Below are 11,865 nucleotides of genomic sequence, written 5' to 3'. Positions count from 1 at the left end.
AAATTTAATGCCAGGCAGCGGCGTAGCAGTAGCGCGTCTGTCTCGCCATCCGGGCTTGCGTCAGGCGTGGGTTCGATCCCAGCATTGGACCGATTACCTCGTTCGGCTTTTTCCTCCAATCGTAAGGCGAATTTCAGGTAATCTATGGCGAATCCTCGCTCATCTTACCCGATACCATCTCGCTATCACCAATTCCATCGACGACAAATAACCCAGTAGTTTATACACCGTCGTTAAACAACCAAATAAAAAATTAATAGGCTATTGCACATTCGAAGAGCATTGTAACGAAAACTAAAAATGAATTTTAATTTAAAAAAAAAACTCAAAATGTAGACACCACCAGTAGCATATTTCTAAACAAAAAAGTTCCCTGGCTCTGGAATTTCGGATTTAGGTAGTACCTACAGGCGGTAGTTGTCTTCGTCGTCGACTTCATTATCAATATCATCCACATTATCATAACAATAACCATCACCACCACCATAAATTCCCCAAAGAAAACCTGTGAAATATCAGACGGAAATGCACGGGTTCAAATTTAGATAAAGTGGCAGTTCACCTTACTATGAAACTGTTTAGATACGAATAAAACATCACTTTTTAATATAACTGCAAAATCTAACGTTAATATGAAATTCCGAAAAGTGTCCTGGCGCTGCCCTACCTTGAAAAATATTACCTTGGCGCCGTCAGGGCTCGCTAGAACTGAAATATATTCCAGCTCTCTACTATCAGTATTGACTCTGCTTTTAGTTAATTTTCGTATGTTTTATTGGTTTTATCATAACTATCGATTCAACTACGTTACAATTTATTTTTCTTAATTTTTATTTTTGTACTATTTAAACATTTTATTGAAATCTCAGAAATATACTATAATTCTGTAAACACTCAGCAACTTACAAAACAGACGTTATCAATAATAAATACGATGAAACTTGAATATGTGTAAGCACCAACGTGCCATATGAAAAATAGGAAGCCCGATAAATCGTACCGGGAAATATGTATCGCGACAATTTGTCCCAAGAATATAATTTATGCCATTCGTCCCACGACAATTTGTTCCAAGAACATTTCGTCCCGAATCTACGACGTACCTCGATATATTGTCCCATTGTCCCAAGGCGAAAATTTGAAACAAGATCAAAATTCGTTGTACAAATTGGTTAAAAATCATGGAACTTCCACATCTTATCGTATCTCAGAAAGGCAAAACCAAATTAATTTGGAAAGGATATTTGTACACCAAGCATAGGGAAGGAAGGGAGATGTGAAAGAAGAGGAGAATGTTCTGCTAGAGTTCATTTAGAAGTAGTCACACCAAGATCTAACAGAAAGTGATCGTACGCATGCTCCTGATTGGGGCAAGTGCAGAGCAGAGATCAAAGAGTCAGAGCAGTCATCCAACGAAGCAACATCTTCAATAATGAATCGTCATGTCAGTGAGGTGTCAAGTGATCCGTACTTAAAACTTCCAAAAAAATCAACGATAGATCGTTTGGTGCAAAGAGTTCGTAAAGAAAATTTACCTTCCGATCCTAAATCCCCGTATGATTTGGAAATCATACCAGAGCGTTTCCAAATTAATAAGGACGGCAGACAGTGGTTCCTCTCTTTCAATGCCGACAGTAAACTGACAATATCTATGACTAATTTGGCACAAACGTGGGATTAAAACATGTTGAGGCAAATACTTTGCAACGATATGTCACGGTAAAAATCTTGTAGCTGTATCAAAACGAGTTTTGACAAACAGTTTGGGACGAATTGTCGTGGTACGATTTTTCCGAGACGCATAGTCGTAGGTTCTGAAAAATATCCTTTAATCACTACCCATGAAAATAATAACCAATGAAAGACGCTGTGTGACGATTCTTCCGCCAAAATTATTTCGTTTCTTAAATAGGAAATATTCCTACAGCATACACAGTGGTACGCGATAATAAAGTTCGGACATATTAGGCCGCCTTTCTAACTCTGCCAACCTATGAAGAGTATATCCCACTACCGCAGCCGTGGCGAGAACATGGCTCGCGAGACATTGTGGCTCGCAATGATAGGTGTGCATTTCGCTTGCTTGTAACCTCCGCCAACCCCACCCTCTCACTCACTGGAGTCAAACTCCGTTGCATTTGTATTTGTCTCTGACCTGCGAGTGGCATATGTCTCTCTCGAAACCTTGTACGAAAGTTCCAAGTAGGATGGGAGGACGTATTTTTTTGCTGTCAATATGATGAGAATATTAAATGTATGACTTGTTCACAAGTATTACGAGGAAAACGGTTGTATAACATAAAACGGCATTATTTATTAATTTATTTATTTATTTATTTATTTATTTATTTATTTATTTCATCAATCTTTGTTCACGTCATGGCGGATTAGATGTATTCCAGTTCTTAATCCGCCATCACTCTCTATACAAATATAACACAAAGTAATACATAATGAACCTATAAGTTTCCTCTGTTTACAATAATAAAACTAATAATAATAATAATAATAATAATAATAATAATAATAAGAATAATAATAATAATAATAATAATAATACACAACTAGGCCTAATACTAAGTATAGCTCTTGTATTTAAAACTCCTACCCTAGCTTTTTCATTTTATGCTCAATCTCTTAAGAATTATTCTGTTAACTTCATTGACTATTCTTCGTAGTTTCTTACCGTGTGACTACTCAACATTTATAATTCCATCTCCGTTAGCGCTTTCTCTTTCTCTTCCCATCTAATTTTAACTCTAAAAATAAATTTTCCTAATTTATGCAAATTGCTGGCGTTTAGGTGACCATTTTTTATAAGCTACTATAGCGTTTATTTGTAGAAATTTTTTATCTACCCAACTGTGTCGCAAATCATTCGTTGCCTGACACTTCAGCGCAATATGCATTGCGTCTTCAGCTAGTCCACACAAAGGACATTTATCCTTCTCTACGTTCCCTCTTTTATTCTTGAGTCTCCAGATACCTAATCTCCACCATGCCATTCCCGTTCTCTCTTCCCTTGAATTTAGTCTAACATATTCTTCCTGTTCCCAAAACTGCTTAACCTCCCTATAGTATTTTAGTGATAGCGCAGTCATTTGCAAAAAGTAGTCCCGGAATAGTTATGTTATCTAACACTGGGCAATGAGAATTCACATTTGCTACATTATCTAAAATATCATTAATAAATATGTTAAATAAATAAGGGCTCAGGTTACAAACTTGTCTCACTCCTCTCGTTTGCTCGAGCAATTTGGACAGATTTCCATCTGCTAGCCTAATCCTAAAACCCACACCTCTATACACTGATTTTATATTTTCTAAAAATAAGGAACTGATACCAATTTTTTCCATTTTGTACCACAATTTCTCTCTGTTAATTGAATCAAAAGCCTTTCCTAAATCAATAAAGCACCAGTACATAGGCCTACAACCTCTTTTACAATTTATATATTTATCAATTATGGTTTTAATTATTAATATGTTATTACCTGTTCTTCTCTTTTCCCTGAATCCGCTCTGAAAGTCAGAGATGATATCATACCTCTCCATCCATGATTTTAACCTTCTTGTTAGCAGACCTGTATAAATTTTTCCTAAGCACGATAGGAGTGATATGCCCCTATAGTTATTTGTATCTTTCTCGTCCCCTTTCCCTTTGTAAATTGGCACAAGTATTGCTGAAGCCCACGAGTCAGGGATCCTGAACCTTTTTCTCATTCCGTTCAGCCAATCATCTTCTTCTCTTTTTCTCCCACTTCGCCAGCCGTTTAATTTCCTTCCATGCTGCTGATATGTTATTATTGCTAATTAGTATATTCAGCTTGTTAAGCTCATTCTTTGCGAAAGTTTTCTTTTTTACTAAGAGTAGGTCTTTATATTCTTTTTTCAGATTTAGAAAAGCTTCTTTATCATCTCTACTGTTACTCCCTCTCCACATCCTGTATGCCTTCTTATATCGCTTTTTGCTTTCTCTACATTCCAAATCGTACCAACTCTCATTTTCTATCTTCCTTTGCCCATTTAAGCTTTGCATCATACTTCTACTAGCTATTTCGATACTGTGGTAGAGTAGTTTGACTGCTTTATCAAAGTTATTATCAATTGCTTCCTGTATTCCCATTTGTAATAATACGCTCATTTTGTCCCCTAACAAATTATTAAAGTTAACTTTTTCCTCTTCTCTCCACACGATTCTTTTGTTCCCTTTCATTCCCCGTCCATATTTGATCTCTTTACCCTCTTCTCTTGAGTCTCTAATAGGTGCTTCTACTTTTAGTTCGGTACTTAAAGCCATATGATTGCTTAACGATCGGTCTTCGATTTTAAAGTTAATTACCTTATATACTCTAGTTTGCAGAGAACTTACTTCTTTATTTAGTTTGTCTATATTTTCCATGTGCCCTTCTACCGTTAGCTGAATCTTATTTAGCTTCTCATTTAACTGCTCGCTTAAACTGCTTAAACTGCTCATCATTAGCTGAATGTCTTCCTTTGTAGCCATCGTACTTGATGACTCTTCTCCTGTTCTGGGACCTGGATTCATTTCTACTCCACCAATTATGAGCAACACCGCTAATACAGTTCCTATTGTCCATAACAACTGAGGATCACTTGTTGCCACTTGATTTGTTCCTGTTTTCAATCTTCTCGCATTAAATCTGCCGATTCTTGCTCTATATGTTCCCAGGTCCACACTCATTTTGACACGTAGAATGCGCTACACTTGCTCTATAAGTTTCACAACTGAATATAATCACACTATCAACGCCTTGTACAATCTCTATTTATAAACTACAATACACCGGTTAATATTATTCTCGCAAAGGATAACTCACAATCGCACTTAAGAAAACCGCACGCTACGGGTAATAAATAACCTTGCCTTGCCGCGTCAGCGTCAACACCTTACGGAGTTATTCCGACACGACTGCACGCTTCAACTGCTGAATGATGAATGAAAACGGCATTATACTACATGTTACTGATGAAACATTAAAAGGCTAAGTGTTATTGTTGTTATCATCATCATCATCATCATCATCATCATCTATGTACGTTGACCCTTTTTCAGCAGATGTACGATTTACTATGTGATGTCAAATGAAAGCTAGATGTAAGGACATGACAAATGTTGAACTTTAAAATCTTTGCCAAAAAATAAATATCCGAAGCTTCGTTCTTTCGCTTGCTCTGTTGAAGCCATGTTCGCTACAACTTACGTTTGTGAAAAATTATTTTCAACAATGAAAGTAGTAAAAAGCAAATTTAGATCACGACTAACAGATAAATACCTTCGTGATCAACTACGACTGCCAGTAAGTGACATAATTCCGATTTTGAAACTTTGTCGCAGGTACATTCTGAAGACAGTTAATTTTAGATTGTGATATAGTTCATTTCTTTCTTCGCTACACGTACTAAATATTAGTTTGTAGCCTTGTACTGTATAAAATTATATTTAAGTGCTTGACGTAAGGAAAATGAAAATCCGTTAATAAGTCATTCAGTTGCTTCACTTCCACTTCGGGTGTCCGCCTCTCTCCATAGGTGCTATGCACGTTGCAGGTTACACAGTGGCTCTGCGCACGATTACATTTTCGCCACCGCTGCACTACTGGAATAGGCCCGCGAATTACACAGAACTGGCGTGTTTTGAATAATAATAATAATAATAATAGATTATGAGTGAATATTAATATAGTACATAGTGTGCAAAGAATATAGCCTATAGTATAAATTGTAATCAAGAATTCATGCTACTAAATTTACAGTTACAAAAGGAAAATGCACCTCACATCAGTTAATAATGTCTCGTGTAGAAGTGTTAGGCCTACATAAATCAGAATGTCGCACAGTGTGGTGATCAGCACAGAAAAGTAGTGGTCCGTGTGGTTTACCTGAGCTAGGGATTTCAGATATTAGTATCAGTAGATCTAATAATGACACGAAATCAGGCCTATTTCAGTTTATCCTGACGACGTATATGTGGCAAAAGATGATAGTGATGCTATTTCTGACGATTCTACAAGATGGATAATAAAATTAATCCCTTCGCGATCCAGTTACCAAATAAAATTACGTTATTAAAAATAAGGAGAATGATTTTAAAATTTCACGCAGGTAATACATTTATTTTCCGAGGTATAATTAAGTAATTAGGAAAAACAGCTATAACGGCTAAGGGATCATCGTACTAACCACAAGATACTTCCATTCTGCTTAGATGATCGTCCACCTCTTCTTCGGCATGTGGACGCGAGGCCAACAGCCGGCTGGTCGGTCGTGGTTCTCAATGGGCTGTCGTGCCTCGGATCATTATTATAATTAAGTAAAATAATAATAATAATAATAATAATAATAATAATTCTTTATTTATACTGGCAGAGTTATGGCCATAGGGCCTTCTCTTACACTCTACCACTCTACACTCTAAAGTTTGTTCTGTGAAACTTCCGTTAACTGAGGGAGTAAAAGCTTGCTGCCTTGCAATATCTTATAAATGTACGAATACTATAAATCGTGTTAGAAATACACACACAGCCTAATTAAATTTAAAACTAGGCTCAAAATAATTCTACCTCCATCAACACAAAATAACTACGAAAAGAACAGCCATGACAGAACACCAATACTTGCTGCAGCTACCACAGTAACGATGATTCGATTCTTCCGAACAAAACAGTTGGCTATCACGTGCTAACGTGAAAAAGTCGGGACTTGTCAGCATGGACTCTGTTTGGGTGACTGGTTTCAGCGGTTGCCATGGTGACGTCTTGAAGCCGCCTAACTAGTTCTGTAGACTGTATGTATAAAAACCTGATATCTATTCATAAAAACTTTAGGTTTACAACATGCATCGAAACACTTGCCTACCGTCAAATGAACGCCGGACAGCTCGAGAGAAGTCTTACTTCTCTACGGACATATGGTAGCTTTAATGAAGCTTTATTAAGGGTAACTGACTCATAACAAACACTTGAGCGCCAAATCTAAGTGAAAATGTTCTTCATAATGAGTATAAAATACTAACCAAAATATATAATTATATATTTAAATAGGCCATCCCGCTTTTGTAAATAATTAATTAATAGACAGGTCAATAGCTAATTGACAACTGTGAGTAGTATAGGATGAAGATAAATGCAAATAAGACGAAGACCATGGTCATTGGAAGAAAAATAAAGAAGTTAATCTTGCTATTTCTAAATGACACAGTCAGTAGAGCAAATGGATAGCTTCAAATACTTGGGGTGTATTAAGCCTATAAGCTGTGTTGGAAAGAGTGGATGAAGAAAGAATGATGCTGAAACTAATCAGGAAGAGTAAAAGGAAATGGTTGTGACACTGGCTGAGAAGAAACTGCCTACTGAAGGATGCACTGAAAGGAGTGGTGAACAGCAGAAGAGTTCGGTGCAGAAGAAGATATCAGATAATAGAAAACATTTAGATATATGGATCATATGAGAAGACAAAGAGGAAGGCAGAAAATAGGAGAGATTGGAAAAAGCTGGGTTTGCAGTGAAAGACCTGTCCTTGGGCAGAACACTATATGAATGAAACAGTTCAATGTGAAATAAACCTTGCATTTCGAGGTATGACGCCTAATACGGTTGAAAGAAATACTCCACTACGACATGGTTAAACACTGATGAACCAGTTTTGATGGTAAGAATAAACATTCAATATTTTTTCACGATACATAATGAAGAGGAATCTCGAATAACTATTGCATTATATTTTACAACTGGAATGTTAACTATAAGGACGAGTAATAGGCCAAAACCTCGAAAATTATAATAAACTCGTTTGAATTAATGAGTAACTTTAAAAAATGTAACAAGATGAAAGCTTATACAAAATAGGCCTAATTTTATTATGGCTCCTCTGTTTTCATGATCGAAGAAGATTCCATCATAACTTATCTGAGAAAGCCAGATTGGAAAAATAAACTGGCCAATTAAGTGGTATTTCATAATACCACAGTCTAGTACATTCAGTCATGAAGCGCAATACGTAGGAAATACGCATCCAATTACAGTTGAAATTTATTTGCTAGCCACTAGGATCGCTACTATCGCACAGTCTATTGTTCCTACGAATACTACTATCAGTTGCTAACCGCTTGGAGCATTGTACCGCGAGAAATGCAAAAAATCACCTCAAGTTTCGTGATTATTATCATCTCTTACACAAACGCAAAACTGGCTAACGAAAGTTCTTAAACACTACATTGTGTGGTATGGAGGACATTCCGGATATAGTTCCCAATGCAGTCCTACTTACCTTTGGTTCTGAAAATAACCGAGTCAAACGGCGTTGCATTTTACCATACGCACACATACATACACAAGCACACGCAGACATGTCTCCATGCATAAAAACTACAACTAGTATAAGATCGCAGGTAAATAAATTAAAGGAATGTATTAGATCCCGGCAATAGTAAAATGCAGCGATCCCTGCTAGGACGTTATTGCACGCATGCCAGTACAACGGGATTCAAAAGCACTGCAAAACCCTTTATTGAACCTCAAACAGATCTATTTTTGAACGGTTGTATTACATGCAAAGTAATGCAATACATGATACTGAACTAACTTTATCATTCTACCAAATGATAGTTTTAAATTAACGGAAGATTTTAACAAACACTCATCTTTAGAAAATGTCAAATATAGTCTATAATAAAATGTCTAACTAACCTTTCAACCCGCGAAGACATTCTCAGGCCGTTCATTTATTCATATCCTCCATTATCCAACACTAACATTAAACCACGTACACAACACTTCACCGGTCACAACAAACACGAACTGCATATCTGCGATCCCCGCTCGAAATTAAAATGAGGGGTGTTCGGTATCATATCATTCAGCAGTACCAACAGTGTTAAGCTTCTAATAAAATAATAAAATGGCACTGCGATGTGCTAAGTAAATCCACATGAAGTAAATCGATGTAATTAGCGCAGTTAATTCCATTTATGTGTGTTCCTATTCCATTATTTATTTAAATATTGAAGAAAACTTGAAAATTTACCTAAGCATCTGAGTTGTTTTCAAATATATTAAGTTGGCCATATCGTTGCACTCCCTCTATTGCATTCCATCATCCAATGAGGAGCAACTTTATACTCACTCTGCGTTCTGTTTCTTTGCAAGTGAAAACATTCCCAATAGCCTACAGTCAATATTTTAAGAAGTGAAATTTCAGTAAATCATGGATAGATTAAACCAATAAATACACGTATTTTAAATGAAAATGTAATAGCTGGGCATTCATTTATTATACCGATTTTATAAGTTTAAAAATAAAATTGTTTCGTGGATACATTCCGGGAGCAATTACTGAAACATTTATGTGGCTACCACAACCACGACTGTTACAAACAAGCGTCAAATCACTGCATGGGAGAGAGGAGAATCAGCTGTAGCGTGCAGCATTTAACCTGTTCGCAGCTTCTAAATATCACATGATAGACCAATCATATAATAAGAAGTATATTTATATACTTTTTAATTTAACTTTCAAGGCTACAACTATGAACGTTTAATTCTATGTATTTATTCGTTCAAATCGAGCTTAAATAATACAAATCTTTCTTATCGCATAGTATCACTGTCTGCCGTTGTTCCTATATGGATAGCGCATGTGCTAACTTGTCTTGTGATTGTTCTGCGATATCTCTGCGGTGGTGGCCCTGAGTCACGCCGATACCGTTTTCAGGAAGGTCCGAATTTGTGAACCTACCCGCAGTGGTGTGTAAGTCGGATAAAAAGGAGGTTTAGCAGAATAAGAAATAAATTTAACTAAGTGAAGGTATTCCGCGAACTGCCATAGGCGACTTCTTTACACCAAATCACAACAGCAGGCACTGCAGGAAGACTAAAAGGTAAAACCCACCTGTCTGTCAGTTTTGTTTCAGTGCAGAATGCAATTATGGGGACAATATTATGCATGGTACGTAAAGAAAATTCTTGTAGTTTAAATATTATGATATATCAGTGTTGTTCACGTGCAGTGTATAAAGTAACTAATATAATATAAGTAACTATAAAATAAATATGACCTGGGCCGCCTGTAAGCAGTTTGGACCAATCTATCTGAATTGGGACCCACGCCTATTGAGGTCTCGCACCTAAGAATAATGATTTTTATTTTCAGGACCCATCTATGGAAATTTAAATTATGGTTTAGGCTATTTAACAGAGGTCTGCATCGGACGTTTTCGCTCGAGAGCCAAGTAATTCATAGCATGATCCGATAGGTAGCGCACATGCATGATGAGTGAAATTGTCACGAGCGATACATCCTCGAACGGTATAAGTCGAGCGTTAGACATTCGTTCTTGGTACAGTGATGAAATGTGTAGTAACATCATAGATGTTTATCATTTGAAAACTTTGCAGTGTTTAACTAACTTCTCCATAGCACAACTGCAAAACTTGCTTTAAAATGTAATATAAATGTTGTAGGTAAATGTTCTTTTTTTTTTTTTCACACAGGAGTGATTTTTTTTGCCACATCTGATAGATGTTATTGGATGTAAATGTAATTATTATAAACGGAGAAAACAATCACGATAATGCAAGAACCATATCAAATTTTCTAGTAAAATAATAATAATAATAATAATAATAATAATAATAATAATAATAATAATAATACTCTCTAATAATTAGTGTATCAATCTTTGCGTCTGTAACAGTTGTGCAGGATGATTATTCGTTTTATTATACAGGGACAACATTTTATTTTTACTCCAATTTTTATTGTACCTGAGTTTTTGAATGTACTTCACTTCCACCCCTTCTACTAATGAAGTTCAACCGTCCTCCACACAGAAACAAGACCGCATATACAGTCATAGTAGAATTACGGTCATAGTAAACAGTACGTTAAAAAATATGTTTGCATTTTCCAGTGACGAAAGAGCTTTCAATATTGAATCATTTTCGCACAGGTTCTGTCTTCCATTTGCCTACGTCGTATTCCGGTTTCCCCACCAGCTTTAATTCGCCAGCTAGTGGTTGGGCTGTCTTAGCTCTTTTGTAAGAACAATAATTTCTGTTGGAATTGGACGTCTACGTAATATTATACAACTGTTTAAAATAACTTAAATAAAAGGGCCTCGTTAAGTAACTTACTCTCACGTGATTTCCTCCCTTTTTACGACCCTACGACATAACCAGTTGGATGGACAGTAGATAGTATGTCTAAATAATTTTTGTCTTTTCTGATCGGGCAGAAGTGAATATTGAACTTACAGTAAGTAAGGTACTTTTTATAGAGTAGGTACAGAATTATTTCAACATGATTTACTAGTACGAAGGACGAAACTGGTAATTCGGATTAGGTACAATAGTCTATAGTGCGATAATATGCACATTAGAACTGAAGTCTGTATCGAAATGAACGGCCACCATTTTCAAAAATGTGTTTAAATATCCATATTATGTTTATTTTTCAATTTAACTTCTTTCTCTATATTGTACGCTAATGTGCTGTAGAGAATATAATATACACTGCATAATGAATACGTCCGCATGGACAGCTCAGTTCGTTAGTAAAAACACTCATTGTCAATACTGTACGGTATTTTGATTGAACAAAAACCTAATGAAAATGATGAAACTCAAAAGCGCGATATTTCCTAGTTTTCTTCCCTCCTATACCTAGTAAAGTGATTTGTTTGTATATTACGCCAGTACCATCGAACTCCAATCGTGTAAGAGGGTAGCAAACGGCGTTGATCCAGAGGTGTAGTCACATCAACATTAAAAACGTTAGTAAAAATAAAATGATGTCCTTGTATATTCTGTGACGTTATTTCTGTACTAATATTGTTATTAATCTACT

This window comes from Periplaneta americana, chromosome 12 (genome assembly GCF_040183065.1).
Source record: "Periplaneta americana isolate PAMFEO1 chromosome 12, P.americana_PAMFEO1_priV1, whole genome shotgun sequence".
Lineage (NCBI taxonomy): Eukaryota > Metazoa > Arthropoda > Insecta > Blattodea > Blattidae > Periplaneta > Periplaneta americana.
The sequence above is the reverse complement of the archived record's forward strand: the minus strand, read 5'-3'. Positions refer to the sequence as shown.